Genomic DNA, 26267 nt, shown 5'->3' on the forward strand with positions numbered 1-26267 from the left:
TCACTGTATAATTTAGACTAAAATGCTTCCCATTATCCAAATCTGATAATGATTGTCTACCATTGATTTTTCCTTGTAAAATTAATGCTTTATGAAGTAATGGCCAGTTTATATAATATCATTTTTAAGACTTCTAAAACTCAAGGACTTGAAAGAAAATACTAATGAACAGTTCAGGGAACTTTAACAGATTTAAAATGAACACCTGAGTAATACACAACAAAACATAAGCATTTAATGACATTAAATGATTAAGAATAACTTTAGATTTGAAAACTGAATTCAGTAGAGATAGAAATATTGAAAAGAACTCAAGCTCACATGTAGATGGAATTGAAAATATCAATAAAATAAATAGAATTTAAATATTTGAATAATAGTAATAGATAAAGTAGAATCCCTGGTTAGTGCCATAAAATACATGGATCTTTATCAGAATCAAAGAAAAAATACTCATGTTAAGAATTTTATGTCTTATATTTGACAAAGATGTCAGAAACACACTGAAGAACACATAACATCTCCAATAAGTTTTGCTGATAAAATTGAATAGACATATGCAGAAGAATGAAATTATGCACAAATCTATCACTCTGCAAAAACATTTTCTTTAAATGGATTAAAGACCTCAATGTAACCCTAATACTCTCAAGACCCTGCATGACTGTATTTGTTCAGTAATTACAGCCAACAATTGGAAAACGAAACTTCATAAAACTAAAACTTTTGACAAAAAGGAAACAATGAACAGCATAAAAATTAAGCTCACAGAATTGAAGACAAGTTTTGCCAGATCCATACTGAATAGGTGGTTAATATCTAGAAAACAAAACAAAACAAAACTCTAACAACAAGCAAGAAACCAAAAGTCGATTAAAAAAATGGACTATTGATTTTGACAAAGGGCTCTCCAAAGAAATAAAAATGGCCAAGAAGCACCATGGAGGAAAAGGAAATTTAAACTACTGTGAGACTTTTAGCTTATCCCCCATTTGAGAGCCCAGGATCAGGAAAACAACTGACAGCTAAATGATGCGATGGGAAACAGGTGCAGCCATTCTGCAAATATTTGTAAAGAATGCTCAAAGCCTAAAAGTGCATCTATATGACCCAGCTATTCCACTCAAGAGGACTTAATGTATGCTAGTACAAAGATGCTCGCTGACTTGTACATTTCTTCTCTATTCACAAAGGCTAGGGAACGGAACCAACCTAATTGTTCTTCTATTGATGAATGATTAATGGAAATATGGTATATTTATACAATGAGATTCTATTTAATTGCAGTGAGAAACTCAATCACAAAACTTGCAGGGAAGTGAATGGATCTAGAAAATATAATACTGAGTGTGGTAATTTTGGACACAGAAAGATAAACATGAAATGTTTTCTCTATTTGTAAGTCCTAGCTCTGAGTTTGTAGATTTAAATATAGATAGATAGATAGATAGATAGATAGATAGATAGATAGATAGATGATAGATAGATAGATAGATAGATAGATAGATAGATAGATAGATAGATAGATAGATAGATAGAAATAACAACAGAAACCAGGAAAGCAGGAACAGACTGTGAGTGTTAGGGGAACAAAAGCTCCAGAGCGTTGAATAGTAGGGTGCAGGTTTTAAGGAGGTACTGGTTAATTTCAAGACCTCTGTAAGACCCTTCTTTCCTACTGCTTACATTATCATTTCAGACATTTTCAACATGGTATTTCTGTTCTTCACAAACTCCTGAAACACAAACATAGAAGGGATTACCATACGATGAGCAATGCAGTATTTTTCATGCAGCCCAGGAGCTAAGTTGAATTGGAAATCATCCACACAGCTAAGGTGAGGCCTGTCTCTTCTGAATGGATCACTGATGGCTCATCACAGTGGCTTTGATACTCAGTACTGCACTCAAATTAAAGGAAAAAATGATTCACTGAAGCTAAAACGTCTTTCATTGTACAGGGTTCTTTCCTTTTGTCCTTTATGGTCTTTAACTCAACTCAAACAAACTGTCAACGAGCTATATTCCATCACATGGATGATGAGGTAAGAATTTGGGTTGATTCATTTCTGAAAACAAAGGTCCATGGGAGTGAAAACTTCACTATTCAGCATTTAGCAACATATGAACAGAAAAGCAATCAGAGTTTTCTTGCAAGAAATTGTTCTCTAGAAACATTAAACCCCAGATGGACTTTCTCCTTCAGTTAATGTTGCTATAATTGAACCCAGTATCAACCTTTCTGAAGTCCTCTCTCTTTAGTAATATATTGGATGACATTATTTGATAAATTGAACTAATGGATAACAAGACTATATTATGCTGAATCAGACTTTTAGATATTCTTTACTCAGTTACTTCATTTTTTTCAAATACATGAATTTTTTTTTATTTTGCTCCTCCAAGTTTTTAAATTTTTTTTTCTTTTTTTAAGGGACTTTAGCCCCCAAAAGTATTACTGAGCTACAATTCATATCATAAAAATGGCCAATTTGGCATCTATGTTTCACTGATTTCTAATATATTCAGAATTGTTCAATGTTATCAATGGAATTTAATTTTAATGCAGACAAGTAAATCCTCTAAAGACTAGTTTCCACTTGTATTCCCACCTCTCCTTCAAACTCCATCCCTGTAACAGTTTTCTCCCTGTGTCCATGGCTTTGCTTTTTGTCAATATTTCACCTACATAGCATGCCCAAATAAGAGATTTTCCACAGCTTAACTGTTTCAACTGAGATATGTTCAAGGTCTACTCTTTGTAGCATGAATTAGTATTAGAGTTTTCAGTGCAGAGTATTTTTCTTTAGCACTCTGATAAATACATCTCCCTGATGAATAACATTTTATTGTATTCTATACTATTAGCCTTCATCCAATATATAGGCCATTTTCAATTTTGCTCACTATGAACAATATTAGTGCCTGCATTCTTGCACTAATTTTAGGGCAAACATATATTTTAATAGAGGTTAATAACCAACTATTTATGTCTCCTTTCCTTGTGTTTTTTAGTTTGGACTCATTTTTTTTTTTTAGGTAACTTAGGAAGCTAGAGAGATCAAAGTTTCCTGTAGACATCTGGTTCTCCAGGATTTATTTTTTACATTTTTCCAATATTTTCACAACCAGTTCAATCTGAGACTTGTGTGGCTGAGAAACTGCTAAATGATTTCTGTTGCCCTGATGGTAGTCCTGGGGGTGGAGTGAGGTGAGCATGGAGATCCTTTCTGTACAACTGAATTAAATTCTAAAGCAAATGAAATTGTCATAACATGCTGGCAATGCAGACTTTACAGGGAGTTGTAACACCAGGCAACACACTGGCTCCTGTTTATAGACAGTGCTTAGTAAATCTCTGGAAGAACCTGAGCCTCTCCTTCCACAAACAGGATGTTTGTTTTTGCTGCCCTATTGCAGACCTGGAAAAGTACAAGAAACTAAACTGAACTAAACTGCCTCAAGAAAAATATCCTGAATAGTTTTGTTTATAGATGTTCTGTAAGTGCTGTTAAAAAGATGGTATATACTTGATCTGTTAACTTTTGCTAACTTTTACAGTTTTAAGATGTAGCTGTTTGTCCATATTCTTAAATTTCTTTTCTTGAAGGTCAAATTTGAAGTGATCTTCAGTCTATCATTCCAGACGGTATTCTGTAATTGCCCATATACTTTCTTCTCTGTTACTTCCTTTCTTATTGTCCATTACTCATTTTCTTTAAATGTGAATGTTGAAGTAAAATTTATAAGCTTCTGTTGTAGGAGACCATTTGTTTCTTCCCAGCTGCCCAGTCTCAAAATAATTGCTCAGAAACTATATTATTTAAATCATTGCTTAGCCAATCACTTAAGTGTATTGCTAGTTAACTCTTAAATCTCTGGTTAACCCATTTCTAATCATCTGTGTATTGCCATGTGGCTGTGGCTTACTGGCAAGGTTCCAACTGGCGTCTGTCTCTCGCAGGGATATATAGTCTCTCAACTCTGCCTTCTTTCTCCCAGCATTTGGTTTAGTTCCCCTCCCCATACAAGCTCTACTTTGCCCTATCACAGGCCAATACAGATTCCTTATTCATTAACCACTGGTATTCACAGCATACAGAAGGGAATCCGATATTAAACTTCAAAACATGATACCTACAAGTTTTACTTCAAAATTGGATCTTCAGTTGCTGTGCTCTTCCTTGGGAACTACTATGAGTTCTTCCACTCTCAGTTTTCCTTAGTTGCCTGTTGTTCTTTGTCTAGGGTTGAAGACATGTAGCTCTCCTCATTCATTTTAACATATCTATTGTTGTTGTGCTTGCTTGGTTCATGTTTAGGCAGTCATGAGGGTGAGACTTTATGGCTATAGCTTCTGACATTAGTACAGACAGATTCTTATAACAAGCTACTGGATTCTCTGAGTCTTACAACCTTTTTGCCCTTTCTTCTACAAGTATCCCTGAGCCTTAGTTATGGGAGTTGTTTTGTACATCTATCCATTGATTAAGATTCATATCTTTGCATTTTGATTGACTGTGGTTTTCTGCAATGTTCCCTATTGTAATGAGACATTTTCTTCATGACAGGTTAATACTACACTTATCTGTGGCTATAAGTGCAAATATTTAAAGCATAGTTGGGGATTATGCTCATGTAGGAAAGTGATATTGAAGATTCTCCACCAAGATTCATGACTTCCCAAGCCTCGGGTAGTTGACGAGGTTTCTAGTACCAGGCATGATTTCCCTCTTATAATTCTCTAAAGTCCAATTAGAGAGTTGTTTATTACTTCCAAGATATTGTTTCATTTTCTCTGTTTTTGTTTGGTTTTATTGGAAAGTTGATATTTGGACTGGTTGTGGTGACATACGCCTTTAATCCTGGGACTCTAAAGTAAGAATCAGGTGGATTGCTGTAAGTCAACATTGACCTTGTCTACATAGCAAATTCAAGGCTAGTCAGTGCTACACAGTGAACACCATCTTGTGCAAAAGATGCATTTCTCATTATGATTTTATTTATAAAGTTGACTTCATGTATTTTATATAAATACATTATTTGAGTTCTATTATTTTTAACATTTCATAGTTATTGCTTTTCTCTATATTTTTGTCATTTTATTTCTTCTGACTTCTATAATTAGTTTTTGGAAAAGATCAAATTCTATGGAAATATTCCCTTGCTAGTCTTTGCAATTCTGAATTCCAGATGGAATAAGAACTACATCTATTAAATTTTAACAAATACATTTAAATAAATTTCTATACATATGATAGGATGATTCAGTTTTATTGAATTAAATTTAGAGCAATAAATTTACATTATCTGTTTTATTTACATTATATCTTTGCATAAAATCAGTCAGTGAATCATAGATGGAGAACACATCTTCAATTAATTATGCAGCAATAAAGTCCTCAATATGCATTATCATTTACAATTGTAATTTGCTACATGATACAGATGAGATGTAGCAATGAGGAACATAATTGCCTTTTTAATGCTGTGGTAGGTACGCTATGGTCATTAATTATCAACTTGACTAATCATTATTGGTGGCAATTAATCTTTGCTCTAATAATTATTGCTGATGAATATACATGTTTTGCCCCCATTACCTTTCCCATTGGATGAAGATGATGTATGCAATTACTAAGCTACACATTGCCTAAAACAGAGCTCAATTATTTTATATGGTAAAGCTTTTCTGTGAGCACAGAAAACTTTTCATCAAGCTAAAAAAAATGAATTTGATGTAATGATATTTTTGAGATGGTAAGGTTGTCCTGTCCTCTGCTCTGATATGTTTTTTTATTGATAATTCTGCATTGAGAAAATCTCTTTCTGCCTTAAAAATGAAGTTATTAATAACTGATGATGGAAGTTACAATATATTCCAACACTAGATTAGGATTGAGTAAAATAAAAGGTTATTTATTTAGGGGTAGACACACAGATCCCAGTCCTCTGCATGAATGGGGAACAGGAACTGAATCCAGCAGCTGGAAGACAGAGTCAGCATGTGCTTTATGTTGGCATTTAAAGTATAAGAGGCTATGCCCAAGTGTGCTGTTTTCTTAAAGGCTACTAGCTGAAGGAGTTCCTACAGCACCACCCCCTTTCTTAGAAAAACAGACTTCTAAGCTTAATACAAAACTATATATAATAAGAACATATCAAGTACAAAAATTAGAATTACAACCAGCATAAACAATATCAAGCAAAAAGCATAAGCTAAATATTTCAATAATCATCCTATCCTAATGAGTCTATGTCCTGTATTAGAAATAGCTTTGCCAAGTCATGAAAGGAAGGTAACTATGACTATCCAGTCTTCACACCCATTGAAGACCTAGGAAAGAAAATAAGATTTCTTCAGTAAACAGGAAGTACATCAAATAACTTACAAAATGTGCAATAAATAACAGAGACAACTGAATACCCGGGCAATCATCCAAAGTCTCATTTGCAACATTGGAGCAACCAACTTTGGCTAAGACCTAGAGTAACTGACAGACCATTTTCAGAGGTAGGAAATTTTTCAAAACCACCTCACCTTGTCTTGGCAAGATTTGACACTCTTTTTTCTTGTATCATGCTTGTCCTGTTTAGATATCATGTATTTCGTTAGTAGTTGAGGCATGGACAGTTCATTGCCCAAAGAACAGTATTGCCAAGAAAAAAATCAAGCTCCAAGTGGATTGTCTTTGGTGTTCACCTTTTTCCTGGGAATAGATCAGTGCTGTCAGGAACAATTGTGTCTCGTGTCAACAGAACCTTAAGTTATTTATATACCATATTCTATAGCTCTTTGAAGTAGTTGAAGGTTATCTATCTATGTAGAAAACAATCTCTATGTAGCTTAAGAACAAAACTAAGTCATAGTATCAAATAAAAGGATGTATCAGAAAAACCATATAAGCATTGCAGAACACAATCCACAATATAAGCAAAAATGTTATTAATTCCTGGATGGTATTATTGCCTGCCATTATAAAACTTTCAGGTTTATTGATTTGTTTATTGATCAAATAGTTACCTTTGTAATACGATTTCAGTAGTTTGTTGTAAGTATAATTATCTTTATTGGCTGGCAGGTGTTGCAATTGCGGCTGCATGGTGGTGATGGAGGTGAGATAGGACTGGTGATAGCACAAACAGTCCTGTGCCACTTTGGGGATGCAAGCAGGTGCCTGGTTAAATACTTACAAATATGCTTTGCTCTTTGCTTAAGAGCAATTGAATCAATTCTGTACATGAAAAGAGGTTTTGTTGTTGTTGTTGTTGCTGTTGTTTTCCAAGGAGCCCAGAGCTCATGAGCAGGGAACACAAACTGGAGGCTGCAGAAGTGCCACACAAGTTGTCAGGTGGCAGGGAAAGCGGCAGGGCCAGGAAGCATGCGCGAGCCTGGGAAATTTCCAAGTTGCCTTGCTTATCTACGCCATGGTGGGCTTTTTGCAAAAAACAGTAGGTGAAATCAGCCATGTGGGCAGTAGTGGGAGATCTTCTGGGCTGTGTATCTTTCGGGCCTTTTAGGCCAGTCTACCTGGTACGTGTAGAGTCGGGATTCACATTGGGTGCCAGATGATGACGTAAGTTACAAAGTGATCCCAAACTAGCTCAGAATTGAGTATAATAAAGGGTTATTTATTTAGGGTTATACTCACTGTCACAGTCCTCTGCATGAACAGGGAACAGGAACCAAATACAGCAGACAGAAAAAAGAGCCAACACATGCTTTACGTTGGCATTTATAGAATAAAAGGCTAAGCCCAAGATGGGCTGATATCTTAAAGGCTACTGGCTGAAGGAGTTCCTACAGCAAATAACCATGCTTCACGGTATGGGTGCATATAATATTGGCATTGAGCAAACTGAAGGAAAACAAAGGTATGAAGTGATGACTCTTAAAAATTCCTCAGAATGTAAATATGCTTACTACTTTCAATTCTAACTAACTGCTGACTTAATTCCTTGAAATCCATAAAAAGGAGGATGGAGAGAATCTATTCTACGAATTGTCCTCTGAAAGATAATGCAAATGCTGAGAATAAATATACCTATTCATTTCTCTTTCTTTCTCTCTCTCTCTCTCTCTCTCTCTCTCTCTCTCTCTCTCTCTCACACACACACACACACACACACACACACACACACAAGCACACACACCACACACTACATTATATAAGGATATTAAAGTTTTAAAATGTCAACATGGTAATTCCTTCTTTGCATGTCATCATGTTGTGAGAAAGGCAGATTGTACCTATTTTTTATACCTCCCCAGCATAAGAACAGTATCAGGTTACTGAAAGTGTTCATTGAATATATTCTTCATGAAGAGTTAAAGAATGGAGTGGGATAAATGATTGGTAAAAGTGAGAAGTTACTATAATATAGCCAAGTAACTTTCATAAAAATAATTTATCTTGTATCACGGATCATGGAGACACTGTCAGAGAACTGCACTGACACCAACAAAGAGCCTCAACATGGAAGTCACGATATTTGCAGGATTGTTGTGGATACTATCAAGTAGAATTTCAATCGTCTTAAAAGACTTAACTTGACTTCCTATCTTTTGTCATAGGATTTTGGTCATTAATCTAAATAAAGTTTCAAGAAGATTAAGAATGGGAAAATTATTTTTTATAGTTAACAGAGTGCTGGAAAATGGTTCAACAACTAAGAGCACTGCATACTCTTCCAAAAGTCTTGAGTTCAGTTCCCAGCAACCACATGCTGACTCACAATCATCTGTAGAGAGATCTGGTGCCCTCTTGAGAAAGAGATCTTGTCATTTATTCTCATCAACTTAGGCCATAAACCCAATATGGACAACTTCAATAGAACTACCATATATGGGTTGCCCATGCATGCTTCAGCATTACCAGGGCATAAATTTCATTCATTTTCAAGTAGCTGTTATATATTATTTTATTTTTTATCAGATATCTACAATTTCAAATACTACAGAAAAAAATAAAATTATACAATAAGACAATACATTAAAGATAAATTTGGCTAACAATAAAAATTTACAGAATAATTCCTCTCTAATTATCTGTGAGTTAAGTCTACTGGAGTTTGCCTTTCTCTTTTCTGACATATTTGCTTTCAGTCAAGTTGACATTTCTTTTTTTAGCATGAAGAAATGTATGAGGAGAAAAATGCTTCAGACCTAGTCACCTTAGATGTCCAGGTCACCATAGAAATTATGCAAATAAGAATTTTACCTGTTTTTTTTGGTATTGGTAGTTTATTTGTTTTAATTCTTTGTACATGTACAATACCAACCACTTATTCCAGTTTGAGTGTCCTTTACCACTTGATCAAGGATAACTTTTTGGATTATGCTAATTTATAGTGCTGACAACATTAAAACTTTCTATTCTATTCCTTCCCCCTTCAGCTTCACATTCTTCCTTTATCACAACTGAACACAAGCTCATGACTTGGCAAGTGCTAAAGATTTATCTATTTATTAAATTTTACTCACAAGGATAAAACTCTTGAAATATTACAGCTCATTTTCAAGAATGTCCTTGGGATGGAAAGCAGATATATTCTTTGTCACATTACATTTGCAGACCATGTAGGTCACTGTCATAAAGCAGCCACCAGAAAAGTTAAATGAAGCTACATTATGCAATAGACTTTTTCATTTTTAGAGACATATGCATTTATATAATACATGACTATAAATTGTGATGTTAGGGCTAAGGATTTTGTAGAATGATGGCTAAAGTTCTTAAGTTAAATAATTGTTTGGAGATGGCAGTATTATTATTGTTGTGGTCTGGTGGTATGTGTGAATGTTTGGAGAAATAACAGAATTTTCATGTCTACTGATGAAAAATTTACTTTATTATGATTAAGAGTTGAAATATATATCAATACCTATCTTCTTTGTATGGCGACTATTGTGAATGCAGTTGAATAAAGCTAGGAATTTAACTGGAATATTGATACAAGGAAAACTGGTATCTTCTCTTAGGGTCTTAATTACATTAATAAAGTCATTTAAGAATGTACTCAAATGGACACATAAGGGGGATTTTAGTACAGTTTAAAAGAAAAATCTTAGGGCATATAAATTTTAAATTCAGATATTGTCAAGAAAAGAATCTAGGAAAGAAAGGAAAAAACCATGCCATTTAAGTTGGCATGGAGGGCAGATACCTGGCTAACAATCATACATGTGATAGGAAAGGAAGATTTAGATAAAGAATAAGGAAGTATAAAATGTAGGGAATGCCTAACATTTTAAGAAAAGCTTGGTTAGAAAATAACAAGAAAGAAGAAAAGAAAAAGTAATTATTTCATAAGTAATTCAAAACAGGCAGACTTATGGCTGTGTCCCTTAAGCTACTATACTACATGTAGGAATTCTGAGAACTAACAGTGTACTATATCTCATTAAAGAAGAGTTATTCTGTCCATCATTTTAGCAAGTCTTAATATGAGCCCTCTTCCATAAGTGTATTTTTAGGCCCTGTAATTGAACTATCTCAACTGGATGTTCTTGACCAGTCTCCATCCAAACCAGAGATTCCATTCCTTAAGGGGGGGGGTCTAACTAGGAGAGGGGTTTGTTCTGTTTCTTTGTTCTTTTAAATTTTTTTACGCTTTAGTATTTTAGTTAAGTGTCATTTGGCTTCAGAATATTTGCTGCCAGTACAGTGTGAGAGAATACAGAATATTAGTAAATGTTATAATTGTGATAGGTCAAGACAGGATTTGCATCTAAGTTCCATTATTTGATATTTTTTCTTCATACCCATATCTCTAAAAGTGAGGTAACAATAGTGTTAATGTGTGATGATGTAAAAATGATTGTATTTAGCATAAATATATACAAAGCATTAAATCTTTTATAAGAATGTCTCAATTTATAGTATTTCTTCAATGAGAATTCATGCTTACCCATGATGCTATCCATATCTCTTTCTTTCTTTGCTTTTACATTTAGGTTTGTCTAGTTACCTAAAAGCAAAGTTATGTGAACATAGTTACCAGGACTATATTATTATTTCCCTGAATGGGTCACATTTTAGATATATTGGTACTTTTGTGATTTCTTTCTTTACAGGGTAGATTCAATCTTCAATTCACATTGAATATGCCTCCTTTTTCAGTTGTTATAGTGGGAGCTGGGATAAACAGAACTAAGAATTTTACCTTCATAGAAGACACAATTTAGTGAAAGGAGTTGATCTGAAAGCCAATATCTGTCTTGTTGTATGTTAATAATTCTGTGAAGAAAACATGTGGCCATAAAACTAAAGTTGATAGTAGAGACATTATTTTTACCCCTCATATATTTTACCCTCTCAGTAACAATGAGGGGTTAGACAGATGGTTCAATGGTTTAAGAACACTTTCTACTGTCACAAAGGAACTAGATTCAGTTTTCACCACCCATATCAAGGAGCAAGCAAGACCTGTAACTCTAATTCCAGGAGATTTAGCACCCTCTCTTGGCTTTTGTGGACATCTTCATAAACATGGTCCACATAGATTTATTTAGGCCTACACACATACACATAGTACAAAAAACAAATGAATGTTTAAAAAGATTAATAATGAAGGATAAATAGGAAATATCCTATAAATAAAAATGGTAAAAAGGAAATATTATACACATATGAACCAGAATGGTAAAAACTTTAATGTAAAACAAACTTTGTCTGTTTAAGAGATTTGCACTATATTTTTGTTTTGAGCAAGAAAAGAAGGTCATGAGTAGGTATATAGAACATTTTGAATAAAAATTTTTGTTAGAGGAAAGAAAAGTCACTGAGGAATATCACTAGCATAAGGAATAATGTCTAATTAGAACTAAGGGAATTGATGGACCAAGGTCAAGACTGATACCAAGAGGCTAATAATATGGTTATCATAGTAATTTAAGTAGAGAAAGCATGAATATGTGGACGAAGTGATGACAGAAAAATAGGCATCAGCAAAAAGATTTGATGTCGAGATTGCATTAACAGAACTGGTAATCACATATGTACCACGCTCCACTTATCTACTCTGTTATTTTATGTGGAAGACATTTAGCACACACAAAACCACTCTCAATTACTATCATAGTCTTTCTGTTTAATGAACGAGGGAATAGGACATTTATAGTATTTACAACTTAACCTTACTACTGCATGGAAGAGCTGCATTTTATACCCAAATATTCTAGTTCTGGAGATCAAAATACGCAGCATAAAGCTGCTCTGCATTGTAACATGAGGGCCAGCTTGTTGGGGTATCTGTCCTGCCCAGTACCCCACAGTCGGCAAATCCCAAAGAAAATCACATAAAGTCTACATTAGGTTATAAACTGATTGGCCCATTAGCTCAGGCTTCTTGTTAACTCTTATAGCTTATATTAACCCATTATTCTGATCTATGTTAGCCATATGGCTTGGTACCTTTTCTCAGCTGGGCAGCTTACATCTTTCCTCTCTGGTGGTCTGGGCAGAACTGTGGAGGGAGCTTCCTGCTTTCCAGAATACTCCTGTTCTCATCATCCCACCTCTACTTCCTGTCTGGTTGACCCACCTATACTTCCTGTCTGGCCAATCAGCATTTATTAAAATACATGATTGACAGAATACAGAAAATTCTCCCACACCATTTCCCTCTTTTTGTTTTAAACAAAGGAAAATACCCGTATTCCATTTGTTGGGAATGTGGGCGTAGTATTTCAGGCTACTTCCTGCTGGTTGGGTGCACTGATAATCTTAAGGGAACCTAAAGAAAATTTAGAGTTATAATCAAGTCCTGACTGGAGTATCCTGTGAGACCTGATCATCTCAGGCAGCGCCTTGAATCCATTCTGGATGTAGAACTCAGACATCTGGGCCATCTGTTCCTGCTGGAGATTGCTCAGGTGGTCTCCCTTGGCCAAAGATGATTTTTCTTAACTCTGAATAAATCCAGAGCCTCTCATTTTCTGTGAAAACAAAAGCAAAGTCTCTTCTCCAAAGTAACATACCTTTTGACTTCAATTTTGAAGCCAAGGTATTTTCAAAATACCTATCTTGGATTAGTTCAGCAGCATTTATAAACAAAAGTCTTTTATCAGCTGTTGCTCCTTCCTCAGCATTCAAACAATTCAAAGAGAGCATAATAACACACAGTATCAAGATTCTCTGTGTATTTTCCATCTTTATTTCAACCTCTATTTCTTTTAATTTTACTTTTTAACTTTTGGCTTTTTGAGACAGGTTCTCTGTATATATCTTTGTCCTGGAATAACTCTGTAGACTAGGCTGTGCTTGAATTCACAGAGATCCCTCTGTCTCCCCAGTGCTGGGATTAAAGGTGTATGCTACCACACCTTGAATTCACAGAGATCTGTCTCTGCTTCCCAGGCATTGGGATTAAAGGTGTGTGATACCACACCTTGAACTCACAGAGGTCAATCTACCTCTACCCCTTGAAGTCACAGAGGTCAATATGCCTCTGCCTCCCAGGCATTGGGATTAAAGGTGTGTATCACCACACCCTATTTCTCCCTTTCTTTCTTTTTTATTTTTAATGACTTTAACCTTTAGCCTGCATATATATTAACACACTGTAAACCATTTAGAGGTTTTCTTCCTCTTTGAATCTCTCTTTACTATATATATCTCTTTTTCTGACCACATGAGCCTTTAATTTACTAAGCAATATGGAGAGCTGTGACTTTGACGGCTAGATCCAGCCCATTCCATAGCTTTCCAGCCTCATGGCAGAGTTACCAGCCAGAGCTGTGTTCACTGCCACAACTCTATGGCATTTCAAGGTCCTTGCCAGCAAGCAAGTTGCAGCATTCTTCTCATAGACCACACTCAGTCGGACTACCTGCCTGAAAGAGTCAGAGATTGCCCTGGCAGGACAGCCCAGAAAGCCGGCATTTTAAAGCAGCACAGTTTTTTTCCTGCTACGGCTAAAAACCGAAAAGTATGCATTCAGCTTTTCATCAACACTGTTGAAGTGTTTCGTGGCAGGACCTCTTAAAAGAGCTGCAGGGTTTTGCAGCTAAGGCTGAGTCAGGAAGCCTCTGTCCGTTGAAATCGCAGAGCAGACCCGAGAAATTACTGCCACTAAGAAAACATGATTTACTCTATTCTTTGCCAAGCTTTCTCAAGCTTTCTGTGGATTCAGTTATCCACGTCTGGGCGCCATCTGTAACATGAAGGCCGGCTTGTTGGGGTATCTGTTCTGCCCAGTACCCCACAACCAGCAAATCCCAAAGAAAATCACATACAGGACTCCATAAGATTATAAAGCTGATTGGCCCATTACGTCAGGCTACTTATTAGCTCTTATAACTTATGTTATCCCATTATCCTTATCTTCATTAGCACATGGCTCAGTACCTTTTCCAGTGGGGCAGCTTACATCTTTCCTCTCTGGTGGTCTGGGCAGAACTGTGGAGGGAGCTTCCTGCTTTCCAGAATACTCCTGTCTGATTGACCCACTTATCCTTCCTGCCTGGCCAATCAGCGTTTGATTAAAATACATGATTGACAGAATACAGACAATTCTCCCACACCACTGCATATCCAAACTACAGCTACTAAAATGGATTTTGCAATTGTCTTTCCAGAACTGTGTCAGGTGAACTAAATTAATCTAGTTTCATCTCAGAAGGAGTATGAACCAATCTGAGTTGTTTTCTGTCATTATATTGTGTCTTTCATGTTGTTATTTAACCCCAACTATGGTTTCCAAAAAGTTGGCCAACTCATTTCCAGGGTTGAATTGTAGTTACCAGGAAGAATAAGTATTGGGCTTCCAACCTTGGTGAGCCAAGTTTTATTAAAATTTTAATGTCATTTAGTTTTAATATTTATATAAGTATTATACTTAATACATAATACCAATCATTCAAACATTTGGGTTTCTAACCTTTAATTTTCGATACCAAAATATGAGGCAGTATTTCATTTGTATTATAATATAATATTGTTCCTGTAGCATTGTCTGTAACATTTATATTTATATTTCAAACTTCTTGATTACCTGATCTTGTGTTTGCCACTTAGGGTTGCAGTTTTCTGGTGGTGCATCCAAACGAGACTTTAGGACATTTACTGGTTTTTGGAACTTGTCATTAAAATGAGACTGAGAAGCTTCATGTAAAGTAGCAAGGAAGGATAAAATGTACATGAATAGGATGTGTTCTTACATTTGAAAAGGTATTTGGGTAAAGAAATGTTACCATTGACAAGAACAATTATGGACGTCTTTGAGACTGTTGGAAATATTATAAATGCTTCTTTTAACATGGACACACATTGGGAACAAAGAAAATATCAACCTGACTTGGAAAGAGATAGTTCAAATGAGTAACTCCCTAGGATAACACCTATAAGCTATATGAATGTAATTAGAATTATTAAATCAATCTTTAATAATACTTATTAGGAGCATAATACATTGAGGTCACCTTTCCACTACAGTTAATTTGTATATTTATGACTTATTATTGAATTATAATTAGGAAGCATTGAATAACATCAAACTGTGACTATTTCAAGTATTTGCTACATACTTTATTAAGACTTTTATACTTATAATAATATTGGTTTATTGACATTTCTTGAGATTATCCATCTAAATCTGTAGTCATACATGATGTCATCCATATATTAGAAAGATAATACGCAATTGTAATGTTTTAGGGCAATCAGTTCCATTCATATGCATGGTTTTGAATAGTACATTTTAGAGAAAAGCAATATTGCTAATAAATTTATCTTCTCTTATACATTTTCAATGGAAAACTAAATCAAATTTTTAAGTACTAAAGATGGTCATACTATGTAAAACCACAGCAATCACAAAATACCAGCTCAGCCAGGTGGTGGTGGCCCATGCCTTGAATTCAAGCATTGGGGAGGCAGAGGCAGGTGGATATCTGTGAGCTCGGGGTCAGCCTGGTCTACAAGAACTAATTTCAAGACAGGCTCCAAAGATACAGAGAAACCCTTTATCTAAAAACCAGAAAAGCATCAATTCATACACACTTCCAATAGATGTCTCAAATACAAGTTGCTTAGTATTAAAGTTAGTAAAATTGTGTGACTCTAGCTATCAATATGTATGTATGTATGTACACACACACACACACACACACACACAACTGGAGAGATACCTGTATATGTGTATTCCAGTTCTGAATAATCTCTCTTGCTGGTATACCATCAGTAAACATTTTACCTGAAATCTCTTCAGCATGGATGTTAATATATTTAGTTAGTCAAACAGATTTTGTATGTTTCCTTCCTTATGGTATCTAGAGCTGAAAGGATTTTAATCTGTACATTTGTTCTGAGAAAATCTACTTTATTCTTCCAATTGCTTAGGATTAGTCTACTGGCAGCCATGGAAGCCCTCAAGGAGTCATTTACTTCCACAGTTTAGTGTGCAGAACAAATTAGTACTTCCCAAAATAATACCAATTAAACCAATGTAAAAAGTTAGTGTCTATGCTCATCTCTTGAGACTAGTTACGACAATCCTCTATAGGGCTGCCACTCAAGAACAATGCTTCTAAGTTGGCATAGTTGTAAGACTTTTATTCTGTGCAGCTAATGATTCTTTTGCTAGATGCTGTCTGCTATCACAACTTTTTAAGAAGACTTCACTTTTTTATTCTGTGACAGTTTCACATACTTTATATTCACTGTTAGTCATTTTATTCTCTATAAGCATTCCCTCCATTCTTCTCCCTTTCCCACTGTAATGCTTCCTCCCAACAAAAGTCTCTCTTTTGTATCTTCTTTCTTGTATGTGATTCAATTGCTTAAATGTGAATGGAAAGTTATTTAGGGGTGCAAGAACAATTTACCAGTGACTATACCACTGACAAAAATGACAAAGCTCTCTCCCAACAACTGTTAATCACTACTAGTCCTACTACATGTATTTGTGCTTATGCTAATGAATACATGTCTGTAGATATACCATGTATATGTCTTATTTTATAACAAGTACGAATTAGGTTTTTAAAGTGTTGCCAAAAGATTGCTTTTATGTTAATATATTAATACTTCATACATAATGTTTGTATATACAGTTCAAACACCACTTGTGATATAGAGAAATGTAATGTACTAATTTGTAAATCATTCCACACTTTTAAATTAAATAAATGACATAGTGATGTAACTATTGGAGGATACAAGAGTTTTATATGTGGAAAAATCAGGCAAGTTGACTTAGGATTTCTGAGTGCTCAAAAGAAATAAGGGATTCAGGTTTTCAAAAACAGTGTTTGTGGTTACAGAAGAGTTGAATGTGGCTTTCTTCAGTGCAAGTCAGGAATGAGGAATGCAAATGCTATGTCAGCCCACTTTTGACTTTCTATATTCCATTATATACTTCAAATTAAAAGTCAGTTTTCTTCTGCCCAAAGTACTCCTTTGAATCTTTCTTTTAGTGGGACTCTGCTAGAAACACTTTCTCTTAGTTTATCTTTTGAAATGTCTGCATTTTGCTTTGGTGCTTGAAACATTTTTGCTGGGTATAAAATTCTAATTGCTTCTTTTGGTGCTTTACAGACATTTTATACCGAGTTCTACCATGCAGTAATTCTTATCTTTTCTCTTTGTATGATTAATGTTCTTTCAATCTCTCACTCATCTAAGAATTTTTCTGTATTCTCACAAACAGGATTTAAGGGAAGAGCCTAGTTTTCCATGTCTTTATGTTGCTAATGGCAGCTTGAGAGTCTTAGACCTCTTTTACTTTTCTCGTATGAGGAGAATTCTGACAACAACTCTTAGAACAGATTTTATATTGTATCAGCATAATTTTCTTCAATGATCAAGGTGATGCTATCTTATTTAGATTTAGACTTTTTGTTCCTGTGTAACTCATTTTGGTAATTTTTATGTTGTATTTATACTGTCTGATTTTTCCTTTCAGAGTATAATTTACAGTTAATTTCATCCAGCGATACTTTCTTGTCATTTATATTTTTCATCCCTACAAGTTCCATCTGGCATTTATTTTATCTTCCAGCTTTCTTTCCTCATTATGTTTGTTTTCCTTTTTACCCACTGAACATATTGAGCATACTTATTATAGTTATATTAACATCCAAGCTTGGTAATTTAATCATCACTGTCATTTCTGGATATGTTTTTATTAGTAAAGAATTCTCTGGCTTGTGGCTCACATTTACATCTGGTCATGGAAAAATGAAAGTCTTTTATAATTAGCACTGATTACCCATGAAATAGAGAGTATATGTTGGGTTTAAGAAATGCATTATTAGACTGAAGGAATTAACAGCATCAAAGCTGTTAATCCTGCTCCATTTAAAATTATAATAAAATGGAATCACAGAACAGTAGAGAAAAATCCAGAAAAGTAAAGGCATACCAAAATACAAGAATCCAAAGTACAAAATCTAAATGTTAAAGAGTACAAAAAACAAAAAAATACCTTTAAATATATAAAATGAAATGTATGAATAACTTATTTTCAAAATGTCACCAAATTAAAACTACATAAAACACATCCGAGTAAGTATTGCAAGATACAATTTCATTAGTGTTTTAATTAAAAATACTGTTACTTTATGCCTTTGTGTGTTTGCCTGTCTGTATATATGTCCATTACATTCAAGCCTGGTGCCTATAATCTCTGGTAGAGGGCATCAAAAAACCAGACCTGGGTAATATGTGCATGGTCCAGAAACCGGAGGAGCAGTACAAGATGGTGCTTCAGGTGAGCATGAAGAAGCTCTCCAAGCTGTCTGGTGCTGTGTGCTTCCAAGGAGTCCCTGGTGATCCAGGTGCTGAGATGCAGCCCCCATCTGTGGGGGAACAGCTACTGCTATGACCTTCAGCTGATGGACAGTGGCACTCAGACCAACATCATGGCACTTGGCAAGCTGCACATGCCCACCCCACCCATGGGCATCTTGGAGCACTATGTCCTCTTTGAGCCTCCCTCCACCCAACTAGCCATGAGTATTATGACTCAGGGGAGTTCATAGAGGGCGGCCCTCAGGAGGCAGTGAGAATGGACAAGCTGGAGTATGAGGAGGTGGAGCTGTGTAAAAACATTCACCAAGACCAGTAGGGCCCGATGGTGGGCTACTGCACAGACGATGAGGAAGACCTAGGCATCTACTAGGAGAGGTAAATCTCAACAGCATTGCTGCGAAAGACAGCCGAATCCGTGAGGAAGACTGATTACAGATTAAATGGAATGGATGTCCAGAACCGAGAGGAGGCAGGAGGAGAACACCAACATCTTCCTGCTGATGCTCTGGCCTGAGAGCCAGCTAGTAGAAAGACAGTGCCAGAGATGACTTCCTAGATGACTTTGGGTCTGAGAATGAAGGGGACCTTTGTATCTGGAAGCTGAAGTCACCCCTTGCCCAGCAGACCGGGAATGATGAGAAGGGTGCTCCTGAGGGGAACCCAATCTTGAGTAACAGCCAGGAGCTGGACACCGGGATGGGCCGGACTGACGATAATACATGTAATGAACGTGACCTGCTGGGGGGTGATCCCCACCTCCAGCACTTTCAACACCCCTGGAAACCTGTGCAGGTTTGTCCTGCAAGGAAATGTCCTGCAGAGCAGGGATTTCCACTTCGGCATAGACTCTGCTGAGGGGGCAGGACTGGGTGGGGCAGACTTGCCTAGGCTCACTGATGAGGATTATGAACGCTACCATGAACTGCTGGAGATCAAGTGCCACCTGGAGAATGGCAATCAGCTAGGCATCTTCTTCTTCGGGGCCTCCAGTGGCAACAGTTCCCTGAATTTCAGCCAAAATGAGAGGCTAGACCATGAGATGGCCATGCTGGAGGAGGAGCTTCAGCACATAGAGTTGAATTGCAGCAGCATTTTGTTGGCACAAAAGAGAGCACAGTTATTCTTTGTTATTCATAAGAATGCTGTTCTGCCATCTTGCATGCCCGTGAGCTCTGTCTGTCTGTCTGTCTGTCTGTCTGTCTCTCTCTCTCTCTCTCTCTCACACACACACACACAGTAACATAATAAACAAACACAATATATGTAATAAATTGAACATTATTTAAGAAATATTTCTTGATATATGTGTATGTGTAGTAGTGGAAATTGTGTGGAACTGAAGATTAAAGGAATTTAAAATTTTTAACCTCATATTTCACAGAATATGTGCTAAAAGGCGAAAAAGGTAGAGAATATGAAAATAAGAAGATGAAATGAGTAATAATGGGTCCAGAATTTATACCAGACTCTTAACGAATACTTAGAAAAATAACATTGAAAAAGAATGGAATGAATGCAATAAATAATGATAAGGAAATATATCTCTTAACAGAAAAACATCATAGAATTAAAAACAGTAGTATTAGTAAGATTATATAAGAAGAAATATCCCAGAATTTGGAAGGATTAATCACAACTAAAGTTATAAGTACATATTATAATTAATAAGAAAATAAATACTAAACATTTTAAAATTATTTTCATAGTACTTAATATTTTCTAACTACTAAGAAATTTACACATTTATCAAATTTAATTAGTATCTTGTATCAATCTTCATTGGAATATAAGATCTATAAAGTTTTTATTTATTTATTGATACACTAGTAGCACACAATACTTATAGTATTCTTTAAAACATGGTTATATTAAATCTTTTCATAAATTCATTATTCCAAATGCTTACTTACTCTGTGTGAGTGTGTGTGCGTGTGTGTGTGAAATAGAGAGAGAGAGAGAGAAAGAGAGAGAGAGAATGTGTGTGTGTGACCGGGGGGTGAAAAAGAAGAGAAAGTGTGTGTATGTGTGTGTAGGTGCAAGTATGTGGGGCACATGCATGCAAATACATTTGAACAACCTTGAGTTTAATTTTTCGCCAGCCATTATTCATCTTGTTTTTTGTTTATTTGTCTGTTTGTTTTTGTTATTATGTAGTCACTCACTTGGACTGAAGCCTACCAGAAAGGACAGTCTGGCTGGCCATAGAAACCCAGAAATTCACTGTTTCTTCTTCCTCGATGCTAGGATTGCAAATGGGGGGAAAGAACCATGCCTATCACTTTATGTGAGTACTGGAACTAGACTCAATTTCTTGCCCTTGTGTAGCAGACACCCGACTGAATAAGCCATCTCCAGAACCCTGTGGATTGCTTTCAATGGGTTGGGTAAGGATGATTTAAGAACCAAGTGTTGACCCAAGAGGAAAGAAAGAAGTCAACAAATAACAAAGACCACATTCCTTGAAAAATAAAAATGGTAAACTATGTGGAATATGAAAAGTGAAAGGAACAATTAAATAAGTCAACAAACATGGAGTTAGTCTAGCTTTTTTCAGTCATGTGACATAAACATTGGTGTAATGGTACATGTTTAACGGTACAACATCAAAATGATATTACTAAGCCAGAGTAGTGACGTGATTCACATACAGAGCCAACAGCATAGAAACAGGATCCAGAAGAATGACCTAGGAGTAGGAGCAGTTGTACCAATCTAAGTGAAGGACAGTGTCTGCTCCAAACAGTGAGCTGGAGCAGGTATTTTCATTTATCAGATATCTATCTGTGTATCGATTGATAATTCTTTTCTTACTTCCTTTCTTCCATACTTTCCTTTCTCCCTTCTTTCCATGTTCTCTTGTGTTCTGTTTTCTTCCTATTCTTCTACCCCTATTTCCTGTCTCCCTCTTTGTCTCTTCTGTGTCTATCATGTCCACAACACTGCTGTGATGGCGGAACAGAACTCCAGGTACTAACAACGCTACTCACTGCTGCAGACAATTGCCCTGACAACAGTCAGGGATTGATTTCATCCTGTCTTCGCTGTATGAGGATACATTTTGAGTTTTGATGGGGAGGTGCCCCTCTTTGCAATTTACCATTTATAATCCATCATGTGTGCTTCAGTGGCAAGAAATGTCTGTATTTGTTGTGTGTTCAATGAATTGTCAAAAAGCGCTGACCTAAGATGCATGGCCAATGTTCTGAAAAAACATTTGATGTAACTATCCTAAAGTGTTTTCTAATAATAGTTTTCAGGCTGAGATAGCATTGGAAACATACCAAAATTCTTCACAACCTGTAGAGACTTTAAGGTTTGTATCTTAGGAAATAGTTGGTTTTTAGTTGCAAATCTGAGAATAAGTATTTGATTGTTGAAAGAAAGTGAAAAGCTAATCTGCTGACTTCCCTGAGAAAAGCAGCACAGGCTAGTAAACAGAAGCCTGTGCTTCATGAATGCTAGGAAACTGAAGCCTATGCAGCATTTAGGCTGGAAACAGAGATCTGTGCTGCATGAATACTAGGAAACAGACGTCCATGCTGTACTCATGCTCGGAAACAGAAGTCTGTGCTACATCCAGGCTAGGAAACAGGAGCTTGTGCTGCTTGCATGCTAGAAAACAGAAGCCAATGCAGCACCCAGGCTTGTAAACAGGTATCCGTGCTGCTCATCTTAAAGTAGCTTCGTTTTCAGAGGAAAAGGGAGGCCTTGCTGGTCCACCCCCTGCAAACATGTTACCAGGAAGATGTAGGATCTGATTTGCCATTGGATTTGTAAGTTAAACACTCCAAGCACTTGGTTTGTATGGTCTTTGAGGGAATAACACACTTACAGTGTATACTTGACTCACCCATGTAAGATCAAGGTGTCAGTGTGGCTATCAGATTTGATGGGAGGTACAGAATCACAGTACTGCTATTCGTAACTCTACCTGCCACAGCTTACTGTGGTTAAGTTTTTGATTGGGTTATGTGTTAAATATTCCCCTCTCAGAAAAGATTACTGCATCAGTTGCATTGGATATTAGCAGTAAGGAAGGTCTGTTGGCATGACAGTACTAATATAAAAGACAGAAATCACACCTGTTGGAGACACTTGCCACATATAAGTCACACTTACATAAGGCTCCAATAGTAACCACATCAGGAAATTATTGTTTTCTAAGTTACCTGGAAGTGAGTGAGTAATGGTTCTGATAATTTTAGGCTCAGACCTCTTCTCAACCGAGTTATTTTAAATGTATGTCTGACTATCCCAAATTTTATATTACTCACTCAAATTGCTCTAAAAATAATACTTCCAGAAGAACAAAATGGAGTTTTGAACTCTGAGGAAAGACACTTTATGTGCCTTAGTTTTAATGCCAGACTGCTCTTATCATTTCTTGTTCTCCAAAGTGATCCGCATTTAGGGAAAAAATATCATTGTCATCATAGCTCTGAATGCCTCATGTTGATTTTGTCTAGCAGTTATTATCTCTGACTCAGAGGATGAGGATCCAATATCCACTCCCAGATGTGGGTCTTGCTGTGTCTACGTCAGTTGCTTTCAAATGCATTTGATGCTTTTCTGAGTAAGGCAGCAGCTGGAACTCTGTGACATTTTCATCTCAAGTGTGATCATATGCTTGAAACTGTGTCTTGCTAAATCATCATTGGAGAAGCTTCCTCCTACAGGGGATTAGAACAAATAGAGGCCCAAAGCTGGACAAAACAGAGAGAGTGAGAGACTTTGAAGTACTCAGTCCCCAATGGGATGTCTCAAATCTCTTACCTCGGAGCTCAGGGAACTTTGCACAAGAGAAGGCAGAGAGATTGAAAGATCCCATAAGGTTAGAAGTCACCATGAAGACAGACCCTCTATTTGCAATAGTGATGTGGGATTCTTCTCTGTATGCTGTGAATATCATTGGTGAATGAAGAAATTGTATGTCTTCGCTTGTTGATAAGCAGAACTTAGGTAGGCAGGGAAAACTAAACTGAATGCTGAGAGAAAAGAGTCAGAGAGAAGCCATGTAGCCCTGCCAGAGACAGATGCTGGAAACTTTGCCCAGTAGGCCACAGCTACGTCACGATACACAGATGAATAGAAATGGGTTAAATTAATATGTAAATATTGGCCAATAAGAAGCTAGAGCTAATTGGCCAAGCTGTATTTTAAATAATATAGTTTCTGTGTGATTATTTCAGGTCTGAGCTGCTGGGCAGTAGGGAAAGGAACTATTAGCTTTCTAACAACACAACAGGACCATTTTGATGCACATATGAACTTGCAGAGACTTTGGTAGCATGAATATTGTCTGCAAAGCTCTGCACCAGGTGGGCTCCCAGCTCTGAGAGGGGACCTGGAAACAAGGCCCCATCTGTAACCCAGAAACTATCTCTATTTGATAACCATTCAAAAATAAAAAAATTAGTTTTCAACAACGGACTCTTACTAGGAACACAAATAAGAGTTAAGTATAGGCCCAATGATCAGCAATAGATGGCAAACAGAATAATCTTGATATTTTTGTAAGTTATTTTTAATCTCATAATGTTTAGTCTTGGCATATTTTAAGACTATTTTCTGTACCGATTTTTGACTTCTATATCACTGTTCTTGATTTTATACTTTTTTGGGATTTCTATCTGTGTAAACATATGTGTCTCTGCTTGTATAGTTGTTTCTTGTGCTTTTTATTTGGGTCTTTTTTGTTTGTTTTATTCTACTCATGTATGTCTGTTTCATTTATTATTATTATTATTATTATTATTATTATTATTATGCCTGTTTTCTTAAAAGAAAGAGCAACAAAGGGTGTGGATTTGGCTGGAATTGGGAGTATCTGGCAGGACTTGAGGAAGGAGAAAATGAATCAAAATACATTGTATGAAACAAATTTTTTCAATAAAAGGACAAATAAAATTAAATACTTGTTTCATATTTTAAAAAGGAAGAAACTTCCCCTCTTCTGTAAACTAACAAGGAGATATTGAAACATGTCTAGTATAATAATCTTGGAAACATGAGGGCAAGTAACTTGAAGACAAAGCCGACTCAGAGTGACAAAGAAGGGAATCTCTGGCTCTCTGTTCCTGGTATGACAGGAGACAGCCCACTTTCATATGTTCAACTAATAATATAATTAATGCCATTGTCTCTTTGTTGGCTTAAATCAGAACGACCCCATAGGCTCCTAGGCTTGAATACTTTGTTTCCATTGGTCAAACTATTCGGAAAGAGTTGGCCTTGTTAAAGGTTTGTCACAGCGGAGGGCTTTGAGATTTCAAGTCTAGTGCCATTCCCAGTCTTCTATCTCTGTCTCCTACTTGTGGATCAAGATGTAAGCTCTCAGTTGTTCCCGTCACCATCCCTTTGATTCTCCATCATGTACTCTAACCTCTGAAATTGTAAGCCCCATTAAATTCTTATTCTTATAAATTTCCTTCATCATAGTGTTTTGACACAGTAATAGAAAGTTAAGTAATAGGGACATCTATGCAAGCTTGCATATTAAAAAAAATAAGTTAGGCTTTCCCAGGCGGCTGCCGAAGATGGTGGAGGGGCAGGTTCTGGTGTTGGACAGCCGAGGCCATCTTCTGGGTCGCCTGGCGGCCTTTGTGGCCAAGCAGGTACTGCTGGGCTGGAAGGTGGTCGTTGTTCAATGTGAGGGCATCAATATTTCCGGAAATTTCTACAGAAACAAGTTGAAGTATCTGGCCTTTCTCCGGAAGCGGATGAACACCAACCCCTCCCGAGACCCCTACCATTTCTGAGCCCCCAGCTGCATTTTTTGGCGCACTGTGCGAGGCATGCTGCCGCACAAGACCAAGCAAGGCCAGGCTGCTCCGGAACGCCTCAAGGTGTTGGATGGAATTCCTCCACCCTATGACAAGAAAAAGCGGATGGTGGTTCCTGCCGCCCTCAAGGTTGTGCGGCTGAAGACTACCAGGAAGTTTGCTTACCTGGGGCCTCTGGCTCATGAGGTCGGGTGGAAGTACCAGGCAGTAACAGCCACTCTGGAGGAGAAACGGAAGGAAAGGGAAAAGGAAAAGGCCAAGATTCACAATCGGAAGAAGAAGCAGCTCTTGAGGCTACGGAAACAGGCAGAAAAGAACGTGGAGAAGAAAATCTGTAAGTTCACAGAGGTCCTCAAGATCAACGGACTCCTTGTGTGAGCCCAATAAAGACTATTTGTGCCTCAAAAAAAAAATAAGTTAGAACTAAAATATATACTCATGTTGTTTTTGTATAATGATTAAATACTGTTTATATAAATTGTCAGGGTAGTGTTAGGAATAGTTAAAACTTTATGCTATATTTACTTATTTTTCAAGTATCTGCATGATATCTGCCATGGGAAATCTTCATACAAATATGCAAGAGGAGCTTAGATTTTTGAACTTTACATTGACAACATTGTTCTTAAAATCAAATGAAGTTTATCATTTCACACAGGACAGAATCTATCCTAATAGTATAGGTAAGAAAACCAAATAATTGAAAATATTTAGAAGTTTAGTAAAAATT

At 36.4% G+C, this 26267-nt stretch overlaps 2 pseudogenes; both read left to right on the forward strand.

The window, feature by feature from the left end:
• Positions 1-18663: 18663 nt before the first annotated feature.
• On the forward strand, positions 18664-19995 carry LOC125414606 (PDZ domain-containing protein 4 pseudogene; annotated as a pseudogene).
• A 5289-nt stretch (positions 19996-25284) lies between these two features.
• Positions 25285-25947, forward strand: LOC125414699 (large ribosomal subunit protein uL13 pseudogene; annotated as a pseudogene).
• Positions 25948-26267: the final 320 nt, after the last annotated feature.

Source organism: Myodes glareolus, chromosome 17, assembly GCF_982192425.1.
Source record: "Myodes glareolus chromosome 17, mMyoGla1.1, whole genome shotgun sequence".
NCBI lineage: Eukaryota > Metazoa > Chordata > Mammalia > Rodentia > Cricetidae > Myodes > Myodes glareolus.